The sequence below is a fragment of the Musca domestica genome, unplaced genomic scaffold (assembly GCF_030504385.1).
Source record: "Musca domestica strain aabys unplaced genomic scaffold, Musca_domestica.polishedcontigs.V.1.1 12, whole genome shotgun sequence".
In the NCBI taxonomy this organism is placed as follows: Eukaryota; Metazoa; Arthropoda; class Insecta; order Diptera; family Muscidae; genus Musca; species Musca domestica.
Genome location: NW_026712155.1, coordinates 7,385,126 through 7,397,928, shown reverse-complemented (window position 1 = coordinate 7,397,928; position 12,803 = coordinate 7,385,126). Strand labels below are relative to the sequence as shown.

At 37.9% G+C, this 12,803-nt stretch overlaps 1 protein-coding gene across 5 annotated transcripts in view; it reads right to left on the bottom strand.

The window, feature by feature from the left end:
* Positions 1-12,803, bottom strand: part of LOC101895413 (protein doublesex) — a 289,473-nt gene that overhangs the window by 273,119 nt on the left and 3,551 nt on the right. For all 5 annotated transcript variants that reach the window (XM_059118139.1, XM_059118143.1, XM_059118136.1 and 2 more), the window contains exon 2: positions 11,686-12,317. The gene's annotated coding sequence lies outside the window, so the exon portion shown is untranslated. The remainder of the gene's footprint in view (positions 1-11,685; positions 12,318-12,803) is intronic.

Genomic DNA, 12,803 nt, shown 5'->3' with positions numbered 1-12,803 from the left:
AAAGATGTCCGGCTGTTGAAATCACGATTCAGCTCACAGCATTTGACGTAGAACTTTAAAAAGTGGCACAACAATTTGTATTTTTTTCTAGAATGGTTTGTATTAAAATAGGTCCACGTTTTGATATATCCGCCATATAACGACTCCTCCCGTTATTCGGTAGTTTGAGGTGGAAGAATATGTTCATTTTTCCTATATACACATATAACGGTACTCACCGATATTCGGTGTTTTTGATAATCTTAGTGACATTTACCCAGGATATGTTTGTCTATATAGGCACCCGCGTTGTTATGGGCCCATATAACGGCCTCACCCACCTTATGGTTTATGAAAAAGTTTAACAGCATAATTCAAATGGTCTAACTGGTGTATGAAGTTTAAAGTGGAACCACTTGAATTCAGATTTGTTTATATAAAAATGTTTTCTTAACCCGAAGGTGGAGAGTATCAAAAGTTCGGTCCGGCCGAAGATTTTTCAATGACTTGCTGGTAAAAAAACAAGGATATTCCAAAAAAATGTTTTAATATTTTTTTTGGACCATGGATAAAGTAATTCTGCTGGAAACTGAGATTTTGAGATATGAGAAGATGCAGTTATATTGGTGCTATAAAAATCGTTGACCTATATAGACAATGTTCTGTCACAGCATGTACAGGGTGAGACGAAAACGTCCGACAGATGTTAAAATTATTCCAGTGACAGCTCATTATTTTGTCTACAAGCGTACAAAAGCATTTTGGTGAGAATTTTCCAGAAAAAAGTTATTCGTGATGGAATTCAAGCGTGATAGTGTGATTTCCTTATATTTGGCAGGAAAACCAAAAGTGGCTATCGTTAGAGCACTCCAGCATTTAAATGTGAATAAATCTTTTGTGTCTCATACCATCGCTTGTTACCGTGATACTGGTAACGTAGCCCGACGTCAAGGAAGTGGACGGAAGAAAACAGCAACATCAGCAGAAATGGTTCCAAAAGGAAAGAAGCGACTTCATCGAAACCCGTGTCGCATAGCGCAATATTCCATTCGGCAAATATTGAAAAATGAGCTCGGGGTATAGCCATTGAAATTCCAAAAAGTGCAAAGACTTAAACCGCAACAGAAAGAAAATAGACTCAAAAGAGTCTAAAGAGTTGCTTCGCTTGGCCGGAAGTGATGAGAAAACATTCGTTGTTCCACAGTTTGTAAACAAACAAAATGATCGTGTTTACTTGCCAAAGAGGTCAACTGAAAATGTCCACCTTAGGTTGGCCACCAGAACTCAAGCGCTGGCCATGGTTATGGTGTAAGTCGCCATAACAGCCGATGGTCGCTCTCCTTTCGTATTTATCGACCGTGGCATTAAAATAAACGCCGAATATCAACGCGAATATATTCTGGAGGGTGTATTAAAGCCTTGGACACGCAAACATTTTGGCCTCAGACCTTGGACATTCCAACAGGACTCAGCACCATCGCACTCAGCACCCGCCACCCAAGAATGGTTACAAAATGAGGTTCCTCGCTTCATTTCCAGCGCACGATGGCCCCCAAAATCTCCGGATACCAATCCGTTGGACTATTGTGCCTGGAGTATTTTGGAAAGCAAATACCAAAGTGTCGATCACCTCAAGCAAGCGCTTCGCCGGGAATGGACCTAAATACCGCAGAGCAATATTCGGGCAGCGTGTGACGGTTTCATTGGCCGTCTGAAGGCCATAATTCGCGCCAAAGGCATACAAATCAAACAAATCGAAATAATTCAAAAATGTAATGCTATTTCCGAAACCTGTTGCTTTCATTCAATAAAATTAAAAAAAAAATGTAAAAAATTATGGCGTTTAACATTGTTGCAGTTTTATTATCTCGCCCTGGTTCCGTCCACGTTTGGTCACTATCCCCCAAACGTACTCAAGACAAAAACTGGGCAACAATGTTCATAAATTGCTTCTGCAAAGTTTATTATTTCAATGTTTTGCATAGCTTAAGAGAGAACTAATGTTTGTTTGGGGTATGTGCGTGTGTGTGTGTTGAACTATGGAGCCAGTGTGTTTGCAGGTCTCTCGTAAATGTTGTTGTTGTTGCTGTTGCTTATGTCACTTCCTCATTTGCATTGCCACAGTGTTGGTGAGCTGTTCTATTCTTGAGTTAAAGAACGGGGTAAAGAAAACAAAAGCAAATGATTGTTGTCACGAGAGTAGTCGAGTGGTTGGTTGTCTGACCGACCGGCTTTATGCCTGCCATGATGTTGGTCCAGGGGAAGTTGTTTTCACAGCGGCAAGGAGCAGGGACTTGGTTGTGTGTTGCAGCTTTGCCGGGCATGCATTCAACGCGTTGCATTGCAACTCGTTTGCAACAACAAGTTGTTTGAGGCAAGTTTGAAGGTTGTGTCTTTCTGTGAGAAATGTTGCTGAATGTTTGTTTTCATGTTTGAGATTTTTGTCGTAGTTTTTTGGTTTTTTTGCTCGCTTGCTTCCCATTTTCTCTGTTTGTTTTTATTTCCATCCCAATATAGGTGGGTATTTGGTTTGCTTTCTTCAGTCTCAGGATTGGGGAGGTAGGGGCGCTATCGGCCAAGATACCTACCTTCCTACCTATCTACTATGTATGCAAAATTAACTTTTTTCGTTGATACTTTTGTTTGTTTTGATATTAGAAAACTGTTGAGGTCTATTTTGTGTTTTTATAAATTTATTTTAAATAGTATAAAAAGTTGTCGTCGCCGTTGTTGTTTTTGTTGCAATTTGTGCTTTTGTGTTATCAACGAATGTCTGTGTCTTTTGATTGTGTGACATATCTTGTACATGTGTGTGTGTGAGTGTGTCTTTGTGTACATGTCAGCGCGCTTATTTATTTAATTTGTATGCACTTTTTATTCATTTCTTTTGCAGTAGAAAAAAAAAACTGAAATTGTGTCTGGTTTGTAGGCTATATTGCCAGCCAGCCAGCCAGCCAGCTAGCTAGCCAACTTGCTTGCTATCTGACTCGCTGGCCGCCTGTCCGCCACCAGCTCAACGCTGCGCTGCTGTCTGTTTACGTTCGCGAAAATTTTAAAATGCATTCCACTGTTTGACATTCAACTGAAGTGGCATGTGCACGTTCTTCATTGTTTTTGTTGCTGACTGACTGACTGGCTGACTGAGTCGCAGCAAATCGCAAATCGTTACTCAATCAAATCTTGCAATTCCCCAATGGGGGTGGTCGGTGGCTTGGGTTCCGTTTGTCACAAAACCCCATCACATTATATGGCCAAGCTACCAACAGCAGAAGTTGTTGTCATTGCCGCCAGCAGCTTAGATATGTTTCTGCTTGGACCACCGCGAGCTGTGGACAATTTGTTTGCAAGGAAATGCACAAAGTTCAGCGAAACTGAGGCAAATGCAATCTACACAAGCTTATCATCGATGACTTAAATATTTGCATAGCTAAAAGATAATTAAACGTTTGTTTTTTATTTAAAAATAATTTTCAGTTTTTATACCCTCCACCATACTATGGAGGGTATATTAAGTTTGTCATTCCCTTTGTAACTACTCGAAATGCAGATGTTAGAACCCACAAAGTATATATATTCTGGATCAGCATAAAATTCTAAATCGAATTATCGACGCCCGTCCGTCCGTCTGTCTGTTGTAATCACGCTATCTTCCCAACAAATTGAGATTGAAGGCTAAAATTTTGCACACATTCATAGTTTACCAGTGGGCAGATTAAGTTCCTAAATGGACCATGTCGGTCCAAGTATTCGTATAGCACCCATATAACGGTACCTCCCGATATTCGGTATTTTCATGATTTGTGCGATATTATTTACCGGCATCGTTTCAAATTTCGTACTGCATGATATTATTGAATACAACAACCTATGGCAAAAAATTTCGTCTTTTTTGTCATCCCATAGCCCCCATATAACGGTACCTCCCGATATTCGGTATTTTGATGATTTTAGCGAGATTATTTACCGGAATTGTTTCAAATTTGTTATTCGAAGTTTGTAATGGATACTACAGCATAAGAGGGAAAAGGGCCATGTAGGTCCACGTGTTCGTATAGCCCCCCGATACTTGGTATTTTCATGATTTTTACGACATTAATCACCGGAATTGTTACAAATTTCGTATTTAAAGTTCGTAAAGGGTACTACAACCTATGACAAAAAATTTCGTAGGCAGGTTCACGACTTCGTATAGCCCCATATAAATGTTTTCATTTAAGGTGTAGTTTTCGATTTTTTTTTTAAATTTTCACTATCGTTCTGGCAACGCTGGTTTGAACACGTTTCGTTTTTTGTTTCACAGTCAAAAATCTCCTTATTGAGAGCGAGTTCGATGAACATTTTATTTCAGGCTCGTGATCGGTCAATTGGCCGCCTATATGGTGCGATTTAACTATTTTAGACAGTTTATGGGACTATGTTAAAGCTCAAATCTATACTAAACTGATGTATTGGGAGACAATATTGAAGCATTTAATTGTGAGATGCCGGCCGAAATTTTGAAAAGAGACTGCCAAAATTGGGCTTATCGGTCAAAATTTGAATGAATTAATCTTAAAACATTAAATTATATGGATCTGAATTTTATGTGTTTTTTTTTTTTTTTTGACGACGAAAGTCGCTAGATTGATTGGTTACAGAAGATAATCAGTGATGAGGATATTAAAAGCGAAAGGCGTTTGATGGATGGGGATCAGTGGTGTGAACAAAGTCGCAAAGGTGGCAAGTGAAAAAATCCCGGCAAAGCAGTTTCTTTTACTAGGTGAGACAGAGTAATGGAAATCCTCAAAACCCTTGAAGAGGGTTCTTCGTATTTTTAGATATAACCTTAAAAGATTTGTATTCCTTGGGGTCCCGGTTTTTTTAGATATAGCCCTTGAAGAGTTCATATCGCTTGAGTTCTCGGTGTTGTAGTTATAGGCCTGAAAGAGTCCTTGTCCTAGCTAGCAATTCCTAACTACTCTTTTTCAGTTATAGAACAAACACATCCACACAATAATATAGGAACTTTAAAAAACTCAACCAGTCAGTGTCATAACTCTCTCAGACTCGATTTTTATAAATTTCTTCAACAGACCCTGGCCTCCGTGAGCTTACCCTAGACATTCTACTGGACTTTTGTAGATAGAAGACCTTCTGCAGGCAGGGGGCCTTTCAGAAATACCTGTCCTTTATCGAAAAATGACCTTTAAACAGAAAATCCGTTGATTGAAGATCTCTTTTTCTGTTTCATACATACATCTAAGTCTTGCAACAGGTCTACAGGTTTTATACAGATAGTAGACATGATATTCTATATATAGATACATTTGTACCGATCATCTGATAGATAGAAGACCTTTTATAGGTCTTTTGTGGATATAAAAACTTATAAAGGTCCAATACAGAAAAAAATTAAAAATATCATCTTTACATATGGTGCCATCTGACCTGCTGGTCTTTCATAGATGGTGAGAATTCTACAGGCTTTTTAGTGAAAAAAGACTTTTTAAGCAGGACATTTAAAAGCAAAATAAATTTTGCAAGTCTTGCATATATAGTCTTATATAGATATTTTATAGGCGAAACGACGTTCTTCCGATCTCCTTCAGATTGAAACCTTCTCCAGGTCTTCCATAGATAGCCAATTTTCAAAGGTCTTCAATATAGTAAGAAAATCTCATATAGGGTTTCTTAACATAAAGGGCCAACTACATGTCTTTTATAGAAGACCTTTAGATGGAGAGAGGATCTGTTATAGACAAAAGACTAAAATATATTAAAATTACTAGAATGGGCATTTTCAGGGTAAGAGTCATGTATCAACTTAAAATAACCCTAAAAACGGAAGAATATGGTTTTCGTGTCTGTAAGAAATATGAGCACCATTTTTGTAAAAAAATACGCATTCTGTGGAAGACATCATCCGGTTCAGGAAAAAAATTGCAAAATAGAAGAAATATTCTAAAAGAAGTAAAAAACAGCGAAGTACGGCCGAACCGAACTTTTAATACCCTCCACCATTTGGAAGGAACTTGTAAATTTAAAAAACGTCGACAAATACCGTCTCAATGAAAACCGTTATATGGGGGCTATAAAAAGTCGTAGATCAATACCGGTAAATGATGTCGCTAATATCATCAAATCTGTTATAGCATGTAATATTTATTTCAAACTTCAAATACGAAATTTAAGTCAATTCTGGTGAAATATGTCTCTAAAATCATCAAAATACCGGAGGTACCGTTATATGGGGTTATACGAAAACGTGGCCCGACACTGTCCATTTACGAACTTTTGCCTACTGGCAAAATACACATGTGTGCAAATTTTTAGCCTTCTATCTCGATTTGTTAGAATGGTGGAGTGATTACAACAGACGGACGGTGTAGCGATATCGACTTAGAATGTTACGCTGATCCAGAATATGTACACTCTTTAGGGTCTATCATGACCATTTGGAGGAGTTACAAACGGAATAACAAAGTTAATATTCCCTCCATCGAAGGTGGAAGGTATAGAAATCCCCACTCAACAGTAATGACCCCAATACCAACTTTTCAAACTTCCAACATTATTTTACATTTATAGCTCGCCTTTCCAAAAATCCAACCTCATCGTATCCCTAGAGATTAACATCCAAAATTTCAAAATTCTAGCTTCATCCGTTTCTTTTGGCTATTGATGAATCAGATAGTGTGTCGGTGAACCAACCTTTTATAGAATTCTCCCACAATTTTTCCCATTTTGTGTAAAGCCTTCTTCTTGTGCTTCCGTTACACGTCGTTCTCTTTGACGTTCATTTCATCTGATTAAGATAAGTTTGTAGCAGGGTTTCGTAGATTACATTTAAAAAAATAAATCTCATATCGGCTATCTTTCCTGAATGCTCCAAATAACATCCCACGGTTGTAAGTAAATGACCAAACCGATAATACCATGTAGCGCCTGGCGATCACAGCAAACATCTACAACAATAACATGAATGAACAATTGCATTTTGTTTGGCGAGTGGCCATAAATTGCGAATGGGGGTATTTATAAAACAACGGCAGCCAAAGAGATGAGACCCATATTCGTTGTGAGAGCCACTGAGACGAACAATGAACTGTTTTATGTCTCTTGTTGAGTTCTTCGTTTTTCATTTTCTGTTTTGTTGATAAGTCTCAGTATCACACACAAACACATTGCATTATATAGAACAACAATAATAACGACAATGCCTACTCCAAATACCGGCATTGAAGACGCCAACAACGGCAATAGTGCCGTCTGCTGGTGGTGTCGTTGTTATTGTTGTATGTTTGATCACTGATAACGAGGCTACAACACACAATTATTATTACAAATGCAATCAAGGTAGTTACTCTCTCGCTCTCTCACACACTCATTTATTGTGGGGCATGTTTGTGGGAGCAAGAGATTACAAATGAAATGAGTTGAAGAAAGTTCTTTTTTTTGAACGAAAAACCAAGAGAGAGTGAAAAATTGGTTCCAAACAAAAGTAGTTTCTATGTGCATTAGTTGCTGTCACTAAAGTTTAGTGACTTAACTAAACGCTGAGTGACTAAACAATTGGTGCTGACTTAAGTTACTTTGATTAAAAAAAATGCACAAATGCAAGGTATTTCATGCATAGGGAAACACCATACAGTGAGAGAATTGGGGAGAACTGTCTGCGATCGGATATGAGCTAACACAGAGGTCGAGTCATGATAATGATGATGACGGGCGTCCGAAATATGCACACACAATCAACATCAACTTATCTCTACAACAAACATTATGATTTGGTTTGTTTATTTTATAAATATTATGGATAGGTGCCTAAAGTGGCTTGCATTTTGCCGAGAGGTGGGAGACAAACAAAATAAATATAATATAGGTGGGTACGTACATAAATATGTATGCACAATTATTTTGTGAATAAACAAAGAGGGAGTAATGCTAAATTTGCGATTTTTTCTGTGCTTTTGACGATTTTTCACAGGCATTCATTTATAAATGACTAGTGAAATAATTGATTGACTGATCAAGAATTAATGCCCAGGTGAAACGGCTGAAGCTAGGATATAAAAATTTTGAACGAGGGCCAGTCTCGGTGTGTGGACGTGTGATAAGGCTGGATTTTTGGATATTCGCGATAAAAGGGTATGTGAAGTACTAAAATGTAGTAAAAATTTAATACATTGTATCGAACACACGGAATAAGCTAGAATTCTGAAATTTGGAATGAAGTGGTACTAAACTTCTAAAATGGTACCATTTGGTATTAGGTGAAACTTGAACAGAGGTAAGAAAGTAAGTTTGGAATATGAAGCTGGTTATGGAAATGTGATCTAAGATGCGAACTATAGTAAATGGCTGTAAATTTGAAACAGTTTGGTTTAGGGTAACCTGATGAAGCTGGAATTTCGAAATATTGTACTGAGATCTCTATTGTTGGTAGATTTGTGATAAAGAGGTATTTTTGAAAATGTGTAGGACTAAATAGTCTCACATTTGGTACAAATTGGTTTTGGGTAAACAGATAATGCTTGAAATCGGAAATTAGGCATTAGATTCGCTATACAGGTATAGCCTAGACATATGGAGATATAGACATTCTACGAATAGTACTGAATTGTAATATATTTTGTATTGGGTGAATGGATAGAGATATAATTCTGTAATTTAATGTTTAGATAACTGTAGGTATCTGAGGTTGAGGTATTGGGTGAATGGATAGAGATATAAATCTGAAATGTAATGTTTAGATAACTGTAGGTATCTGAGGTTGAGATTTGAAGGTGGGTTTGAAAATACGTCCTGTATTTGAGCGAAATTACTAAACTGTATTAAATTTAGTATTAGGTGAAGGTATAGGGCGGGAATCCTCAAATTTGATATTGAGGTATCTTTTGGTATGAGGAATTGAGATATGGAGGTGGTTTTGGAAATGGGTACTATTAGAGCTGAAATTCAGATATTTTATATAGATGTCACTGTGAATGTCTGTGGTTAAGATATATAGGTTGTTTTGGAAATGAGCCCTAAATTTGTATGAAAAGCACTAAATGGTACTAAATTGGGTATTGTATGAAGAGATTGGGATGGAATTCAGAAATTTGATATTGAGGTTTCCACTGGTAGGTGAAGGTATAGGGATGGAGATATGTAGGAGGTTTTGGAAATGTGTACTATAATTGTACGAAAAGTACTAAATTTGGTATTAGGTAAATGGATAGATCTAGAACTCTGAAATTTGATATAGATGCCACTGTTGGTGTCTGTAGTTGAGAGAAGAAGGCGATTTTGGAAATGCCTTCTATCAACGTACGAAAAGTGCAAAATGTCACAAAATGAGCACCCAAGGGCTAAATAGAGAGATTCTCAGTAGTCCCCTTTATGAATTCTTTTCTTCTCCCATAATTAAAACACCTTCCAAAAGACTTACTTCAGGTCTTCTATAAGTCAAAGACTTCAGGTCTTCTATAAGTCAAAGACCTTTTGCAGCTCTGCTTAAGTTTGAACACTTTCTCTAACTATTCTACAGAGTGAGATGAAAAAACTGCAACAAAGTCAAACGCCTATTTTTTACATTTTTTTTTAAATTTTGAATGAAAGCAAAAAATGCCTTTGGCACGAATTATAGACTTTAAACGCCAATGAAACCGTCACACATTGCCCGAATGTAGCTCAGCGGCTTATTCCCGCGAAGTGCTTGCTTGAGGTAATCGACATTTTGGTATTTTTTAGTGCCAACCTTGCTTTTCAAAAAACTCCTGACACAATAGTCCAACCGATTGGTATCCGGAGATTTTGGTGACCATTGTGCGCTGGAAATGAAGCGAGGAACCTCATTTTGTAACCATTCTTGGGTGGTGCGTGCTGAGTGCTATGGTGCTGAGTCCTGTTGGAATGTCCAAGGTCTGCGGCCAAAATGTTTGCGTTCCCAAGGCCTTAATACTTCCTCCAGGATATTTTCGCGATAATATTCGGAATTTATTCTGATGCCACAGTCGATTAATATGAGCGAAAAGCGACAATCGGCTGGTGGCCAACCGAAGGTGCACATTTTCAGCTGTTCTCTTTGACAAGTAAACACGATAATTTTGTTTGTTTACAAACGTTGGACAACGAATGTTTTCTCATCGGAGAAAACCAAATTCGGCAGTTCACCACCACCAGATCGGCCAAGCAAAGTAACTCTTTAGCTCTTTTAAGTCTATTTTCTTTCTTTTGCGCTATAAGTACTTGCACTTTTTGGAATTTCAATGGCTTTACCCCGATCTGATTTTTCAAATGGAATATTGCGATTATTCGGCCACTGCGACGCGTGTTTCGATCAAGTCGCTTCTTTACTTTTCGAACCATTTCTGCTGATGTTTTTGTTTTCTTCTGTCCACTTCCTTGACGTCGGGCTCCGTTACCAGTATCACGGTAACGAGCGATGGTACGAGACACAAAAGATTTACTCACATTTAAATGCTGGAATGTTCTAACGATAACCACTTGTGGTTTTCCAGCCAAATGCAAAGAAAAATTCACTATCACGCTAGAATTCCACCACGAATAACTTTTTTTCTGGAAAATTTTCACCAAAGTGCTTTTGTACGTTTGTAAAGAATATAATGAGCTGTCACTGGAATAATTTTAACAGCTGTCGGACGAACGGCTTGGAAATGACAGCAGTCTGAATTTGGTTTCAGTTTTTTTCATCTACTCTCAGAAGGTCCTCTCCAGGTTTTTCTTTAGGGTTTCTATAGACGGAAGACCTTCCTCAGATCATCAATAAACAGAAGGCTATATTCAGATGAGCTTCCCCAGATCAGCCAAAGATAAGACACCGACTTCTGGTTTGTTGTAGAAACTAAATTTTATTAAGGAAGGTCTCCTTCAGATCTTCTCTAAACAGAAGTTCTTCTTCAGGACATAAGACCTTCTTCATACTTTCTTCCGACAAATTTCCTTCCTCGGGGCTTCTATGGACAATATATAGAATATCATCCACAGGTATTATAGGCAGCGGATCTTCTCCATATCTACCATGGACAGATTTGGGGACCAACTTTTGGTTTGTTGTAAAGAAGATTTTTGTGAAGATTTTATTCAGGAATGTCTCATACAGGCCTTCTCTGAATAGAAGTCCATCTTTAGGTCTTGTATAGGCAGAAAATCTTTTCCAGATCTGTTGTAGACACAAGACATTCTTTAATTCAGCAGTAGGCAGAAAATCTTCTTATATATTTATGTATATATTTGGTGTTTAAAAAAAAAAAACCAATTCACTGTGCATAAGTTTCTATTCCATTATGTTTATTATCAAGCCATTCATTTGGCATCCCTAAAAAAATCTCACAAATAATCCTAGTTGTTTAGCCTTGCATACCCATAACGCCAACAGAAATGCCTTATCACATGTTCTAGACAATTATCAGTAAATTGCGAGAATACAGTAAAACGCTTCAATAACGGACACACCCCCCATAAGAAAACACTTTGGCAAGGAGTATGGCCCGCCAACTTCTCGTTGGAGTTTCTGCTGTATGCTGCTGCAATGAGGATCTCCTATACTCTCCGGTATCAATTGCGCTGAGAGTTGTCTGCCAAAGTGGCACATCTCTCCCACACACTCTCATACTAAAAAAAACATACGACAAGACTAAAATTGGCGCAGTTGCTTGACTTGATGTGCCTTCCATGCCAGTCATGCCTTTCAGTTAATACGAAATTTAGTTATGGACTTACCTCTTCATCTACTGCTCTGCACGGCTGAGTTGCATTCTTCGGCAGGCCAAGAATGGTGGTGATGAACTGAAGAAAACGTCGACAGACAGCATCACAATCAAAACAAACGAACCAAAGAAAAAAACTCACAGCAACGTCAAAATGTGTGACGTTGTCAGTTTGCTGCTGTTGTTGATCCGTTGCCGTTTTTGTTTTGTTGTTTGCAGTTAAATGTTTGGGGAGAACTTGGTGTTTCTTGTTTTCGTTGTTGTATTTTTTTTCCGAAATAGAGATGCAATTCTGTTGAGATCGAACATTCACATTACACATTTGACTTTGGGACTGACTACCACTCGCAGTCATCGATCGGTTGTTGTTGCTGTTTGATTTGACTCCGAGATACACGTTGTTGGCAATAAAATTATGGCAATAATGTAACGAGTTAAACGACTTTGTTGCTGCCATGCTTTGCCATTGCTATGGTTTTATGTGTGTACGCACACACACACACATACGTACATACATTTTTTATATATTCAGTTATATTTGAATGCCGTTGCAATAAATTCCTATTTTTGTCACCTTTGTTTGCCTTTTTATTTTCATTAATTTTTCACTTTATTCTCTTTGTGTTTGTTTTTAAATGCACTAAACTGTTGTCATGATCAGTTGTAACGGTTAGAAATGAACAAATGAATTGAAGAAGAAAAAAATTATACACTGGTCGACAAAAAGAGCAAAAATCGCATTTGGCACAACCCAATATTTGTATTACGCTATGTCTGGTGAGGAGATATCAATTCACGTTTCTTGTATTTCGAATCCAACCCCTACACCTACCCAACGAAAAAAAGCTGTGTAAGTTCGGTGCTACTTCGGACCGAAATTTGGATGAAGCTTCCGACTCCTGATGCGCAGTCGGTCCGACTTCTGGTCGAAAGATATATACGGTGGTTGACGTGTTCTCGGGCCGAAGGGTAAAATGTAAATCTGAAGTTTTGGCAAACTTTCGAACCGAGGAGAACTCATTATTTCCCCGATGACACAAAATCAGTTACGCATTTATTTCATCCTTAAAAGCACAAAAAAAAAAACTGTCAAAGAGAGAGAGAGAGAAAGAGAGAGAGAAATAAACTCCA